At 36.9% G+C, this 16676-nt stretch overlaps 1 protein-coding gene and 1 non-coding gene across 4 annotated transcripts in view; both read left to right on the top strand.

The window, feature by feature from the left end:
* The window catches only part of LOC138706674 (uncharacterized), a 399695-nt gene that overhangs the window by 63621 nt on the left and 319398 nt on the right, over positions 1–16676 (top strand). The window lies entirely within an intron of this gene.
* On the top strand, positions 1742–1815 carry TRNAT-GGU (transfer RNA threonine (anticodon GGU)). The gene has a single exon. It is a non-coding gene; the product is annotated as a tRNA-Thr (tRNA).

Consider the following 16676-nt stretch of genomic DNA (forward strand, 5'->3'; position numbering starts at 1 on the left):
GTGAACGCTAAATTGATCGTGAACGCGAAATTGATCGTGAACGCTAAATTGATGTGAACGCTAAATTGATCGTGAACGCGAAATTGATCGTGAACGCTAAATTGATCGTGAACGCTAAATTGATCGTGAACGCGAAATAACCTTTTTCTAAACAAAGAATGAAATATGAAACGCAGTAGCCACGAAATTAAGGTTTTTGCGGTTTTCGCATATCATTTATTTTTTATTCAGCGCGTAAATCTGTTTCGATTCCACAAGGATCGGTGTGCCACTCAATAGCACAGGATTCTGTATTCTTTGACCCTGGAGGAGATATATTCGAAGCATCAGTGTAACTTTCCTATCTTTCTTACCTTTCCTTCTCTCTGTTAATATGCAGCCTCCTCATCTGTTCGCAATTCACGTGCTTGCGTTCTGCTGCATCCTTTGACCCGAATATCACGGCACCACAGATTCCGATGTGCGGCGCAGGACAGGAGGAACTTGGCTGTGAGATCAAATTGCGCATGCGCGGACTAGGTTAATAAAAATCTAAACTAACCAAACCTAACCTTCGTATATGCAAGATGTGGAACCAGAAAACGAAGAAAACTTCTTGATTTGATTGGAATGTGCACGCCAAAATAAATCCAGCTAAGGATGATGCTGGCACTGCATGAAAAGTTCACGCTCTTCGCCCACTCTTTCTAGCACAGCTTTATTTCTTATTTTGTCTGTCCATTTCACGCGCTTCGTTCTTCTCCATATTCACATTTCAAATGCTTCTAGTCGCTTCACTTTGTCGTAATGTCCAAGATTCTACGCCATACAATGCCACACTCCACACAAAGCACTTCACTAATCTTTTCCTTAGTTCTTTTTCTAGAGGTCCGCAGAAGATGCTCCTTTTTTATTAAAAGCACCCTTTGCCATTGCTATCCTTCTTTTGACTTCCTGGCAGCAGCTCATGTTACTGCTTATAGTACACCCCAAGTATTTGAAGCTGTCCACTTGTTCTACTGCCTCATTTAGTATTCTCACGTTTACCTTCTTTAATTTCGTTGCAGTAATTGTGGCCTTCGTTTGTCTACAATTATGTTCATCCCATATTATTTAAAGTTAATGTTATGTTTTATTTAACGACGCTCGCAACTGCAGAGGTTATATCAGCGTCGCCGGATGTACCGGAATTTTGTCCCGCAGGAATTCTTTTAAATGTCAGTAAATTTACTGACATGAGCCTGTCGCATTTTTAGCACACTTAAATCCCATCGACCTGGCCCGGGATCGAACCCGCAACCTTGGCCAGCGCTATACCAACTCGCCAACCAGGTCGACCATATTATTTATAATATACATACTATTATTATTATTATTATTATTATTATTATTATTATTATTACTATTATTATTGGAAGAAATGAATAATATTCATAGTTTATTTGATATTTAAGTACGGTATCAAAATATAGGGGTGTGTTTGACGTTTCGAAGGGGAGTGTGAGGAGGTAAGTAACACTGATTTTGTGCACCGCTGTGAAGTAGCCTGATTGTGAAAGGAGCGGGTCCGTATTCAAATCCCGATTGGGACAAGTTAGCTGGTTGAGGCTTTTTCCGAGGTTACTTCCTGATCATATGCTGGCGTTGGTCCCTGGACTCATTTTACCGGCATTATCACCTTTATAATTATCATTCAGACGCCAGATAACCACAGCATCGTAAAATAATCCGCTAAAGAAAATGTGACGGTGTCGTGTATAGTTCCTGGGGTAGCTCAGTCGGTAGAGCGTTCGCGCGGTAAGCGAAAGGTCCCGGGATCGATATCCGGCCCCGGAACAATTTTTCCTTGAAATTATTCAAACCTGCTTTACAGGGAGCTACTACCTGAAAGCCAGATTTGTATAATACATTCGTTACTGGAGGTACGTTAACATAAAGCCACAATTTAAGTCACACAGCATTTGTCTGCACTCATAGTTGAATTCCGGCGTCTTGTCAGCTTATGTGAGTTGTGTGGATATAAAGGAAAAATTGTGACGGTGTCGTGTATAGTTCCTGGGGTAGCTCAGTCGGTAGAGCGTTCGCGCGGTAAGCGAAGGGTCCCGGGATCGATACCCTGCCCGGAACAATTTTTCCTTGAAATTATTCAATTTTTAGGTTATTTAGCGTGGATGGTATTTGGCGAGGTGAGGCCGAGGATTCGCCATAGCTTACCTGACATTCACCTTACGGTTGGGGAGAACCTGGGAAAAAACAACCAGGTAATCAGCCCAAGCGGGGATGGAACCCTCGCCCCATCGCAACCCCGGATTGACAGTCTCTATGTATGGTAGATGTATTGTTCCTCGTTGTAGAGCGCTACAATGATGAATGGAACAGGCCATTGTGATATCCTTCATTCATCCCAGCGTGCACGTGGCCGGCAGTATTTATAAACATGAAATCGTGTGGGGAATAATGACTATCGCGAAGGTCGGATGAGTAATAAACGCACACTTGTGTAATGCAGGTTCGCAGCTCTTCCGGACAGCGGGGACGTGACTCGCATGGGCAGGAGGCCTCTCTTTTGATGAAAAGCGTCCGAGGTCTAAGGAAAGCTAAGGATCTTCCCTACAGCCAGACCGCCCCTGAATTCAATTTGTCGACTGATTTTTCTGCAGTAGGCCAATGTAGCATCTGAGGGACTTGGGAGAATCATCTTTCGAGCACGTTTCTGGGTTTAAAAAAAACTTTCTAATTCGGCTTCGGATGGAGGCTGATGTAAAATGAATTGTAAATATTATATAACGTTCTAAGGTTCTTGAGTTATTGACACCGTTCTTTCTTTACGTAGTGCAAACCTCCTTCCTACTTCCGTCAAAATTTCCGATAGCTCAGAGGTTGAACGCGGGACTATTAATGGAGAACTTCCGAGTTCGAGACCAGAACGATTTCTTCTTTCCCTTCTACCACGTTATTTTACATTCAGAATAAGTGATAGGTGATGTCATGACAGAGTTTGATTTCAACTTTAGTTGCGAATAAATTTATCTAGGGAAAACCAAAATTTCGAGGCGCTGACTATTGACACTATATCGTGAATAGGGAAATAAGTAATAATTAATAAAACCAACCTAATAACGAATATCGCATTATTATTAATTATTATCATTATTATTATTATTATTATTATTATTATTATTATTATTATTATTATTATATTCTGCATTATGCAACTTTCACCATTCAGCTGTAACTTGATCCCTCTTAGCCCTAGATATTTTCCCAAGCACATTATTCTCAAAGATCCTTAATCTCTGATCCTCTCTCAAAGTCAGAGTCCAAGTTTCACAACCATACAGAAGAACCGGTAATATAACTGTTTTATAAATTCTAACTTTCAGATTTTTTGACAGCAGACTAGATGACAAAAGCTTCTCAACCGAATAATAATACGCATTTCCCATATTTATTCTGCGTTTAATTTCTTCTCGAGTGTCATTCATGTTTGTTACTGTTGCTCCAATATTTGAATTTTTCCACCTCTTGAAAAGATAAATCTCCAATTTTTATATTTCCATTTCGTACAATATTCTGGTCACGAGACATAATCATATACTTTGTCTTTTCGGGGTTCACTTCCAAGCCTATCGCTTTACTTGCTTCATGTAAAATTTCCGCGTTTTCCCTAATCGTTTGTGGATTTCCTCCTAACATATTCACGTAATTCGTATAGACAAGAAGCTGATGTAACCCGTTCAATTCCAAACCCTCTCTGTTATCCTGAACTTTTCTAGAGCGAAGTTAAAAAGTAAAGGTGATAATGCATCTCCTTGTTTTAGCCCGCACTGAGTTGGAAAAGCATCAGATAGAAACTGGCCTATACGGACTTAGGAACATTAAATCCAGACATTTGGGATGGGCAGGGCATGTAACACGTATGGGCGAATCCAGAAATGCATATAGAGTGTTAGTGGGGAGGCCGGGGAGAAAAAGACCTTTGGAGAGGCCGAGACGTAGATGGAAGGATAATATTAAAATGGATTTGAGGGAGGTGGGTTATGATGATCGAGACTGTATTAATCTTGCACAGGATAGGGGCCGATGGTGAATTATACAGGATGATTCACGAGGATTTACCGTCCCTTACGGAGCTTATTTCCGAAGACATTCTGAGCAAAAATATGTCATATAAACATTTGTCCTAATCTCAATATTTTCAAAGTTACATGAATTTGAAGTTATTAAAAGTACCTTTTTTCTTTAATTTTACGGGTAAAAAAATATTACAAATAGAGAATGAAGTATTCAGAAGTGTCATTCCTTTAATTGGCTAGTGTTTTGAAGCTAAATATGTGTTGTTAATTGCTTTGCATAGATTTTATTTTTCAATTTTCAATTAAAAATGACATTCTTACGCACTTAACACAAAAATTGTGTCCACACCTGTGGCGTAACGGCCAGCGCGTCTGGCCGCGAAACCAGGTGGCCCGGGTTCGAAACCCTGTCGGGGCAAGTTACCTGGTTGAGGTTTTTTCCGGGGTTTTCCCTCAACCCAATACTAGCAAATGCTGGGTAACTTTCGGTGCTGGACCCCGGACTCATTTCACCGGCATTATCACCTTCATATCATTCAGACGCTAAATAATCTAGATGTTGATACAGCGTCGTAAAATAACCCAATAAGATAAAAAAAAAAAAAACAAAAATTGTTACAAATCATACGACTTTCGGAACTTAATTCTTTACAGTTTAATTATGCATCCTAATGTACAGTCTTAAAGAATTTACAAGAGTGGCGTGATTTGTAACAATTGTTGTGATACATTCATAAGAAAATGTAATTTTGTAGTTAAAAATCGGAAAAAAAAAAATCTGTTCGAAGCAAGTATGGAATTCTCCGTCAGTTATTGGTAATCAATACTTAGCGTAGTCATCACGTAGATTCTTATTAATAGAGAAAAATTCCTTCCGGCACCAGGAATCAAATCCAGGACTCTCAGCTTGGCGCGCTAAGAGCTTTTACCATCAGAGCTATGTCGAGGCCCGAATTTTCTTATTTTTCAGCATTATTTCACCATAGTGGCCCCTTAATTTGTACGATTTATGACTGAGAACAAAGGATTCGTCAATTCTTAATTCAGTTTTCTGAAGTTGGATTTGTTGTAAGTACCTAGCTTAAAATCATTAAACTATACTTCAAATCCCCTCAGAGGGAGGCCGGAAAACTGAGACCTCCAGAGACCCTCCCAGACCGGTCACGTTGCATGGATGTTTTCAGTATTTGGTTCTGTATACATAACAGGAATCTATCTATTCATGAGCAGCTGAAAATACCAAACCTAACCCCTTCTCCTCACGATCTGCACGTAATTCCGGCCTAGGTGGCGCAGTGAATCTGAATGGAGTGTTGGGTTTCGTGACTTTGCTTTCTTTGCTCACTTTCCACTGCAGGCGGCTTGAGAAAGTCGATGCGCGGTGACGTCACACACTGTTATGCTTGGAGGTGCAAGTGGAGGCCTCTGTTCCCTCTCTCCAGGCAATAAAGTGATATAGAATGCAATTTATGCTAAGCAAAAAATCGGGTCAGTTTACAGACTAGCGGGAATGCATAAGTTTACACTGGTAATAGGAGAAGTCATTGACAAACCACTTCTGAAGTGCACCACCACTGCATTGGTGCATAGTTATCTTCTGTTAAGAGCGAGTTGTTTCTCCTTTTAGGTATTTCTTATTCCTACGTTTACCGTTGTGTTATGCTCTTAAGCTGCATTGCTTTTATATTACTCAACACTTTTCACGGAGATTTTGTGAAGGAGAGTTTGGGTTTATCAACCTTGTCTTGAAATTTGCCACTGACTGTAACTTTTCGTTCTGCAAATAAATTTTACAATGTTACATTTTTTTTTCGAATTAAAGTTCTGAAAATTAAAAAAAGCAGAACCAAAATTCTTTCAATAATTTATTATCATAGTACACTGCTCTCTTAAACTGACTCAGCATATTGGAAGTTCAATCATTGGCTTTCCGAAAACAAGTTATGAAATGTTTAATTTAAAACAATTTTTATCTATAGCAATCTCACTAAAGATTTTGATTTACCTAGAGAAAATCAAAACTCGAACATACAGCAGAGTTCGTATAGGTCAATTTCTGTCAGATCCAGTTCACTCTGGGCTAAAGCAAAGAGATGCACTATCACCTTTACTAATTAACTTTGCTCTAGAATATGCCATTAGGAAAGTCCAGGATAACAGAGAGGGTTTGGAATTGAACGGGTTACATCAGCTGCTTGTTTATGCGGATGACATGAATATGTTAGGAGAAAATCCACAAACGATTAGGGAAAATACGGGAATTTTACTTGAAGTAAGTAAAGAAATAGGTTTGGAAGTAAATCCCGAGAAGACAAAGTATATGATTATGTCTCGTGACGAGAATATTGTACGAAATGGAAATATAAAAATTGGAAATTTATCTTTTGAAGAGGTGGAAAAATTCAAATACCTGGGAGCAACATTAACAAATATAAATGATACTCGGGAGGAAATTAAACACAGAATAAATATGGGAAATGCCTGCTATTATTCGGTTGAGAAGCTTTTATTATCCAGTCTGTTGTCAAAAAATCTGAAAGTTGGTATTTATAAAACAGTTATATTACCGGTTGTTCTTTATGGTTGTGAAACTTGGACTCTCACTTTGAGAAAGGAACAGAGGTTAAGGGTGTTTGAGAATAAGGTGCTTAGAAAAACATTTGGGGCTAAGAGGGATGAAGTTACAGGAGAATGGAGAAAGTTACACAACACAGAACTCTGAAAATATTGAGATTAGGACAAATGTTTATATGGCATTTTTTGCTCAGAGTGTCTTCGGAAATAAACTTCATAAGCGACGGTAAATCCTCGTGAATCACCCTGTATGTATTAATCTCTGATACGTGACTATCCATAATCTTATACAGCAGAAGCTATAACATAACCTGGATAATATAAACAAGATAAATAATAGAAAAGTTTTAATTAAGGATGATGAAATAAACATAAATAATTGTAAAAGGTACAAGTATTGAAAGTACAATGTTGGCAAACAAAGAAACAAATGCTAGGGAGGTGATAAAAATTGTAGGATAAGCAGCCATGATTGGTTGAAACACGTCGTTCCGTACAGTTTTATTGATCAAAAGTAGTATGACGTAGTAAAAGTGTAATAGTTTCGAAAAAGACGCAAAAACGAGCAAAGTTGTATTAAACTATTTCGTTTGAAATATCTCAAGGAATAACCCCCTGAAATTAATGACATTACTTACGTTTCATCGTGTATAAGACAGGCCTGTAATCCATATTATAGAACCTATAAATCTTGAACGTAAATAAAATTCAATAGATATTAATCAGTCCCTTATTTACATTCTGAAAGCCTGTCAACCCAACCCCACTACGGAGCGTGGTGGCCAACTTGTAGAATTTTACGTTTTTTAGTCCTCCGTTCAGGTGGGACAGTTTTAAGGGCAGGTAGCGTCGTACTGGAGCCCGCCGCATACGGGTTCATTAGGAAAACTTTTTCCTTTTGACACCTGCTACCACTTGGCAGAGTTTGTTTAAAAAAACTCACCCGAACAACCCGCGCAGACTACAAAGAACAGCAATACTGCAGTGTTATCACTGCAGTAGAGCTCTTTGTGAAACACATTGACTAGGTGAAGGTATCTCCTTTAAACCACATGAATATACGTGGAGGTAGAACTCCGTGCTTTTTTAACCTCGGCACTAGAATGAGGTTGTGAGGTCGGCGCCACACTCCGACTGTTTTTTACCTCCGTGAAAGAGCCTATATTCAATTTTACAGATGGTTGAGCGAACCCTGCTGCCGATATGGTAACGAGAAAAATCCCGTCATCGCCCTTGAGGCTTGATTTAATCGCCAGTGAGATATAATGAAAAGGAAAATCTTGAAGATATTTAATTTATTGATTTCACAGGATTTTCATGTTTTGGCGCTTTACATGACGAAGGATCATTTCGAATAATTTTTTCACGCTCTCTGCAAAAATGAAATCCGTTTTCGTCAAACATCCACAGTTTTGTGTAATTCCTTAAGTTCGTTGTAAGGTTCGTTCCAACAAGCGGTTCATGGATCAGTTCATGTACGGTTCCTGTACCATCTTATGCACATGCGCTAGTTGAGCATCTGCTATGGGATTGAAACTGACTGGACGCTGTTGGAACGCTTTCGCTGATCGTTATGTACTAAATCCAGAGATGCTATAACTGTGATCATCTTTGTTAAGAACGGGATGCTTAATTATTATCGTTTCGCAGCTAATTCTAATTGCAGAAAATAGAATTTCGATCAAAGATGACAAAAAATATGGAAGTCAAGAATTCCGCTAATTCAGTGTCGTATACTTGAGGGCTCTCATCTAAAAATAGTTCTTTTTTTAATTATTAATTTATATACGTTATTTATTATACAAATCTAGTCTTTCAGGTGAGCTCCCTGTAAAGCAGATTTGAATAATTTCAAGGGAAAAATTGTTCCGGGGCCGGGTATCGAACCCGGGACCTCTGGTTTAACGTACCAGCGCTCTACCACTGAGCTACCCGGGAACTCCACCCGACACCGTTCCAACTTTTCCCTAAATATCCACACAACTCGCGTGGGCTGACGAAACGCCAGAGACCCACAACGAGTGCACACAATCTCTGTGTGACTTGGAATTGTGGTTTTCTGTTAACGTACACAGTGACGTATATATTATGCAAATCTAGTCTTTCAGGTGAGCTCCCTGTAAAGCAGATTTGAATAATTTCAAGGGAAAAATTGTTCCGGGGACGGGTATCGAACCCGGGACCTCTGGTTTAACGTACCAGCGCTCTACCACTGAGCTACCCGGGAACTCCACCCGACACCGTTCCAACTTTTCCCTTTATATCCACACAACTCGCGTGGACTGACGAAACGCCAGAGACCCACAACGAGTGCACACAATCTCTGTGTGACTTGGAATTGTGGTTTTCTGTTGAAATTGTAATTTACTATTTCAATACCCAAATAATTTCCATTCCCTTTCTTTTTGGCGAAAATTTAAATTAAATCTCTAGTTTTATTATTCGTCTGCACTGTCACTTTTCATCTTTAACCTCATTGATGTGAACAGTCGATCGTGTCTTTCTTCAGTATCCAGGAGACGTTGGTGAGCTTATGCGCATGCGCGTCTTGCGTACTCTTCCGTACATGCCTCAATCCGCGGACTATTTCTGACCGTTCCGAACCCGTGTCAAAAGCTTGTTGGAACGCCCGACTGCAGTACATGTTTCCGGTTCAGGACTGGTTCGGATTGTATTGGAACGCTTTTTCTGTACTGCGCACAGTATTCTGTACAGTATTCGCAAGAGAATCTTCGCCGAGTGCAATATTAGGCATAATTATTTCAACAAGAGTTGTGCACTTTATTAACTCATATAGGCAACAGTACATACATATAATTGGAGAAAAATTCGTTCCTGCACCAGGGATCGAACCCAGGACATCCCAGCTTAGCGCGCTGGGTGCACATGCCAACTGAGCTATGCCGGGATCGATCGCCAAGCTGGGAGGTCCTGGGTTCGACTCTCAGTGCCGGAACGAATTTTTCTCCAATTATAATACATTACATATTCATTCTTGCAACTTCTGTACAGGAGTTTTGGTTTGGAGGGCAGTATCGTCATGATGTTGAATGAATGAATTTGCGACCAATTGGCCACAGTTCCAGCAACTTTCTCGACGAAACCTTCTCAGAATTATTGTTAACAGGTAAATTCAATATTTGCTTGTTTACGTAACAAAATAATACGTTTTTAAAAACGGACATAAATAAAAAAAATATTAAAGTACTGGGTGCGAAATTCAAACATTGGCATAGGCATTCGGAAAGGAATAGTTAGAATGGCGTTTTTGGTTAGACTCAGCAAACAAATTTATGACGTCGTGAACATAAAAACAAGTGCTGGAAGTTGCCGCTCAGAATTGAACATCGGGAACCTATATTTTGTTTATAGTAGTAATATATATTCCTACGTCATGTGTATTATGTCATAATCAGTAACCAAGCAACAGTCAACTGTAGTGGACAAAAGTAGAGGGACATTATTTCAAACATGACACCCCAGTAAAGTACTGTCGTATGTCAAAAATCAGATATTACTTTCATAAATAATTTCCCACATGTTTTACTGGTTTGGGATATGAAATTTTAATAATCAAATAGTGAATTATCAAAGGTTTTTATACCTATTTATTACAGTTTTTACAGCATATCTTTACTAGTCACAATTTTCGAGCTGGGTGATTCCATACAAAATTTTAAGAATATGCAAGTGATGTCATGGTTTTTTTTTTTTTTTTTGGCTTTTAATATAATAATTTTATTACTTACTTACTTACAAATGGCTTTTAAGGAACCCGAAGGTTCATTGCCGCCCTCACATAAGCCCGACATCGGTCCCTATCCTGTGCAACATTAATCCAGTCTCTATCATCACACCCCACCTCCCTCAAATCCATTTTAATATTATCCTCCCATCTACGTCTCGGCCTCCCTAAAGGTCTTTTTCCCTCCGGTCTCCCAAATAACACTCTATATGCATTTCTGGATTCGCCCATACGTGCTACATGCCCTGCCCATCTCAAACGCCTGGATTTTAAGTTCCTAATTATGTTAGGTGAAGAATACAATGCGTGCAGTTCTGTGTTGTGTAACTTTCTCCATTCTCCTGTAGCTTCATCCCGCTTAGCCCCAAATATTTTCCTAAGCACCTTATTCTCAAACACCCTTAACCTATGTTCCTCTCTCAGAGTGAGAGTCCAAGTTTCACAACCATACAGAACAACCGGTAATATAACTGTTTTATAAATTCTAACTTTCAGATTTTTCGACAGCAGACTGGATGATAAGAGCTTCTCAACCGAATAATAACACGCATTTCCCATATTTATTCTGCGTTTAATTTCCTCCCTAGTGTCATTTATATTCTTAACTGTTGCTCCAAGGTATTTGAATTTTTCCACCTCTTCGAAGGATAAATCTCCAATTTTTATATTTCCATTTCGTACAATATTCTGGTCACGAGACATAATCATATACTTCGTCTTTTCGGGATTTACTTCCAAACCGATCGCTTTACTTGCTTCAAGTAAAATTTCGTGTTTTCCCTAATCGTTTGTGTATTTTCTCCTAACATATTCACGTCATCTGCATAGACAAGAAGCTGATGTAACCCTTTCAATTCCAAACCCTGCCTGTTATCCTGAACTTTCCTAATGGCATATTCTAGAGCGAAGTTAAAAAGTAAAGGTGATAGTGCATCTCCCTGCTTTAGCCCGCAGTGAATTGGAAAAGCATCAGATAGAAACTGACCTATACGGACTCTGCTGTATGTTTCACTGAGACACATTTTAATTAATCCAACTAGTTTCTTGGGAATACCAAATTCAATAAGAATATCATATAATACTTCCCTCTTAACCGAGTCATATGCCTTTTTGAAATCTATGAATATTATTATAAAAATAAATTAAACTGCCAACTATGACCGTGATATCTTTAATATTTTAATCATACGGATGATTAAAAAATGGGTGACAGTTACATGTTATCCATAATTTAAAATGTTCTAGACACCCTATATGAAGTGTCATCGAAACTCAAGAGACGCTATTATAAATCTGAATAATCATATTTTAATACCTTAAAGTCTAATTAGAATAATATTAAGGAATGCTCATAAAAACACTCCATTGAAAAAAATAAATACTTTTATATTCGAATGAGCAATTTAAATTCATTCGAATTTCATTCGTATTGAAGAAAATCTTGTTCTTAACCCATCTCCCAAATTTTATTACGGTATCTAAAAGACCTATGTATAATTAAGTTAATACAATTATGAATTTTTGTTCCGACGGTTGAAAATCGCTTGCCATGCGTGGCGGTTGCAGCGGTTAGGGAGCCCGAGACGTAGATGGGAAGATAATATTAAAATGGATTTGAGGGAGGTGGGATATGATGATAGAGAATGGATTAAGGCTGGTTCACAATAAACCGGGAATGAAAACGACAACGAGAGCGAGAACGGAAATAATATTAAAATACATGTATTTAAATGTGAACATTCACAATAGTTAATTGTGAATGCTTACATTTAAATATATTTATTTTAACGTTATTTCCGTTCTCGTTGTCGTTGTCGCTTCCGTTCCTGGTATGTTGTATTGTATTGTATTTATTAACATTCCATGGTATTCATACATGCTTACAGCTAGAATATGGAACAAGTCAAAAAACTTAATACTAATATAAAATCTTAATTTACAGTCACAGTCTAGATGAAATATATACAGAAGAGATTTACAATATAGTCTACTAGTACAACACAAAGTTTTAGTATCAATTTCATGAAGTGTTACTGAATGTCATGAATTCACCTACAGAATAGAAGGCGTGAGAAATTAGGTACTTCTTTAATTTTGCCCTAAATAATTTTATGTTTTGAGTTTCATTTTTTATATCGATAGGGAGGCTATTAAAAATTTTTTACTGCCATATAACGCACTCCTTTTTGATAGCACGATAGACTTGCCGATGGAGTATGAAAGTCATTTTTTTGACGTGTATTAATGCTATGAACTGTTGAATTAGTTACAAAGTTTTCACGATTACATACGAGGAAGACTATTAATGAAAAGATATACTGACAAGCCATGGGCATTATTTATAGTTTTTTGAAAATAGTCCTACACGACTCCCTAGATTTCGCACCTACTATTATTCTAATTACTCTTTTTTGTAATAGAAATATATTGTTACTATCTGTGGAATTTCCCCAGAATATTATTCCAAAACTCATTACCGAGTGGAAGTATGCAAAGTATATTGTTTTTAAGGTATTGATATTTACTATCTTTTGCATAGATCTAATAGCAAAACAAGCTGAATTTAGTTTGGGGGTAATTTCTTTAATATGATTTTTCCAATTTAACACATTATCGATTTTTAAGCCAAGAAATTTGGTTGTTGTTGTTTCTAATAGGGATCTATTGTTAATTATTGCGCTAGAAATTTGCGACGTTGAATTTGGACAGGATTTAAATTGAATTATGTTAGTTTTGTTACAATTTAATACTAATTTATTGACTGAGAACCAGTCACATATTTTGAAGAGAATTTCCTCTGTTGAAGATTGGAATGTGTTGGAGTTATTGGCTGTAATTACTATATTTGTGTCATCTGCAAATAATATGGGATGACCTACATCTTTTATAAGGGGGGCAAGATCATTTATAAACACTAGAAAAAGTAGGGGACCTAATATTGATCCTTGAGGAATTCCATTATTAATAGTTCTCCATGTCGATGTAGATTTCATAGTTGTATTGATTTCAACCAGCCTTTAATTTTGCTCAGGATAGGGACCAATGGCGGGCTTATGTGAGGGCGGCAATGAACCTCCGGGTTCCTTAGAAGCCAGTAAGTAAGTAAGTATTCTTGTAGATATTTGAAACAAAAAAGGTCAATAAAATTTTGCTCGTTTTTACTTCCTTTCCGAGGTAAAAATTGTATTATATCGTTGTTCCTGTATTAACTCCTATGTGACATATTTTATCGATTTTCAGATTTTTGCTCTATTAAATAACTTAAATAATGATACAGCAAATAATAAAATCTCCTATATGTAATTATATTTCTTTGTTTCGAAAATGTAAGAATTCACAGCCTCCTATGTACGGCTGCCATAGGATGAATAAATGTGTTTTTTCTTCCGACTGAAAAATTTTATATTTTGCACATAGGAGTTATTGCAGAAATAACGACGATATGAAATATTTCACATCATTGTCTGGGAAAGCCATTGATTTAGTTTCCAAACTGTCCAGCCAATATAAAAAAACAGTGCATTATGATAATAAATGAATGAAAGAATTTTAGTTTTGTCCTTTAAATGTGCAGAAATTTGATCCGAACGAATGTAACTTTTCGTTCTGCAAAGGAATTTTAAAATGTTACCGGTACATTTGTTCACATCAAGTTTCTTCACCATTTAAAGGACAAAACTAAAATTCTTTCCATCATTCATTAGGCTATCATAGCACAATGCTATCTTAAATTCACTGAGCATATTGGGAATTAAATCAATGGCTTTCCCAAAACACACAATTTCTATCTCGAAAAGGAAGCAAAAACGAGCAAAACTGTATTAGACCTTTTTATTTGAAATAGCTACATTATGTGTTTACATTTTACCCCCTAAATTGTTGATTCTATAAATCAGTGAGTGATGAAATGAAACTCATAGGTACCTAGATGAGAAAGGAAAGAAGTTCAGTTAAAATTTGAAAATTTTTAATAATATTTCTGTTGTTTTTTACAACTTTGTAAAAGTGGAGCTACCGCCTTTTTGCAGGGAGCCCTTCAATTCTTGAAACGTACCTTAAAGGGCTTTGTTGTCACAATAGGACAGTGCATTACATGCGACATCCTTTTAAAACACAAGCTTTGTAGTGGCCATCACGACTTTCTTTACTGCGCATAAATGCATGTAAGGCGTTAAATGACGTAACAGTAAAGTTGCGGTCCGGCTTAGATGTAGACCTACTCTAAACTCAAGACGTAGCTTCTGCGTTTGCTTGGAAGTCATGGTCGTGTATTCGAATGATATCTAAGGCATCCTTACCCTTTTTAAGATTTTCATCTAACATTATTAAATACAGAGTGGCCCGTATGCAATGTCATTAATTTCAGTGGGTTATTATTTGAGATATTAAAAAAAAAGTTTAAGTTTCGTACAATTTTGCTAGTTTTTGCTTCCTTTTCGAGATAAAGATTGTTTTATATGAAACATTTAATAGCGTGTTTTAGGAAAGCCATTGATCTAATCCCCAGTATGCTCAGTCAATTTAACAGAACAGTGTATTCTGATGATAAAGGACTGAAAGAGTTTTAGTTTTGTCTTTTAAATATGCAGAAATTTCATCCGAACAAATGTAACTTTTCGTTCTGCAAAGGAATTTTAAAATATTGTTTATTTCTATCGTTCAAAAACAGTTCTTTACTTGTCCTTTTAATAGTCATTCTGTTTTAGTGTATTATTATTATTACTATTATTATTATTATTATTACTGTTATTGCTATTATTATTATTATTATTATTATTATTATTATTATTATTATTACTACTACTACTACTACTGTTATTGCTGCTGTTATTATTATTATTATTACTACTATTATTATTACTGTTATTGTTATTATTATATTATTATTGCTATTATTATTATTATTATTATTATTATTATCTGTTTGTGTTATTGTTATTGCTATTGTTATTTTATTATTATTATTATTATTGCTGTTATTTGTATTATTATTATTATTATTACTGTTATTGTTATTTCTATTATTATTTTATTATTGTTATTGTTACTATTATTGCTGTTATTTGTATTATTATTATTATTACTATTATTATTATTACTGTTATTGTTATTGCTATTGTTATTTTATTGTTACTATTATTGCTATTATTATTATTATTATTATTATTACTGTTATTGTTATTGCTATTGTTATTTTATTATTATTATTATTATTGCTATTATTATTATTATTATCATTATCATCATCATCGTCGTCGTTGAAGGATTGACTCATTCATAGCTTATTTAATTCCGTTCATTATACACATTTGAATCTTACAGCAAATTGTATATCCTAATTACATTACCCTAGTCCGCCGAGTTAGCTCTGTGGTAGCGCGTCTGTCTCCAGACTAGCTGACCTGGTTCGATTCGCAGCGGGATCAGAGGTTTTTATGTAAAATTTTTACCTCGGGACTAGGAGAGATGTTGGTGTACAACTTCTATTCACTAAATTGTGCACCAATATGTCTGGGTTAAATCCAAAATCTCTTCGCAATGCATAGGAAGAGAAGGCTAATGTCACTGTTGGTAGTGATTCGTCCATCGAACGGGGACGTTAAGCCTGGCGGCCCCCTTGGTGTTATTCGACAGGAGTAGTCTACATGCCGGCACCAGGTATTCCCTTCTCCCTTCCTCATCTTCATCATCATCTTCACTCATTCCCTATACTACTCTACGAACACTTACACATACACTCACCCTAATACATGACATAACTCTCCACAGATACACAGCGTGTCCCGTCGAAGTGGTGTGCAACTTGAAAATGGGTCACAGTCGCGCCATCTATCTGCAATATGCGGAACCCGAATCACGCAAGTGAAGTGGGTAGGCATTAGACGCACGCAGGCGCACACACTCATTCCATTACCCCAAATCCTGTGTAGACTTTACAGGTAATCAAAGACATTTCCTCAAATCACATGTCATTTTTTAATTTTTCTAAATTACTTACTTACAAATGGCTTTTAAGAAACCCGCAGTTTCATTGCCGCCCTCACATAAGCCCGCCATCGGTCCCTATCCTGTGCAAGATTAATCCAGTCTCTACCATCATATCCTACCTCCCTCAAATCCATTTTAATATTATCCTCCCATCTAGGTCTCGGCCTCCCCAAAGGTATTTTCCCTCCGGCCTCCCAACTAACATTCTATATGCATTTCTGGATTCACCCATATGTGCTACATGTCCTGCCCATCTCAAACGTCTGGATTTAATGTTCCTAATTATGTCAGGTGAACAATACAATGCGTGTAGT

Source organism: Periplaneta americana, chromosome 9 (assembly GCF_040183065.1).
Source record: "Periplaneta americana isolate PAMFEO1 chromosome 9, P.americana_PAMFEO1_priV1, whole genome shotgun sequence".
NCBI classification, from domain to species: Eukaryota; Metazoa; Arthropoda; class Insecta; order Blattodea; family Blattidae; genus Periplaneta; species Periplaneta americana.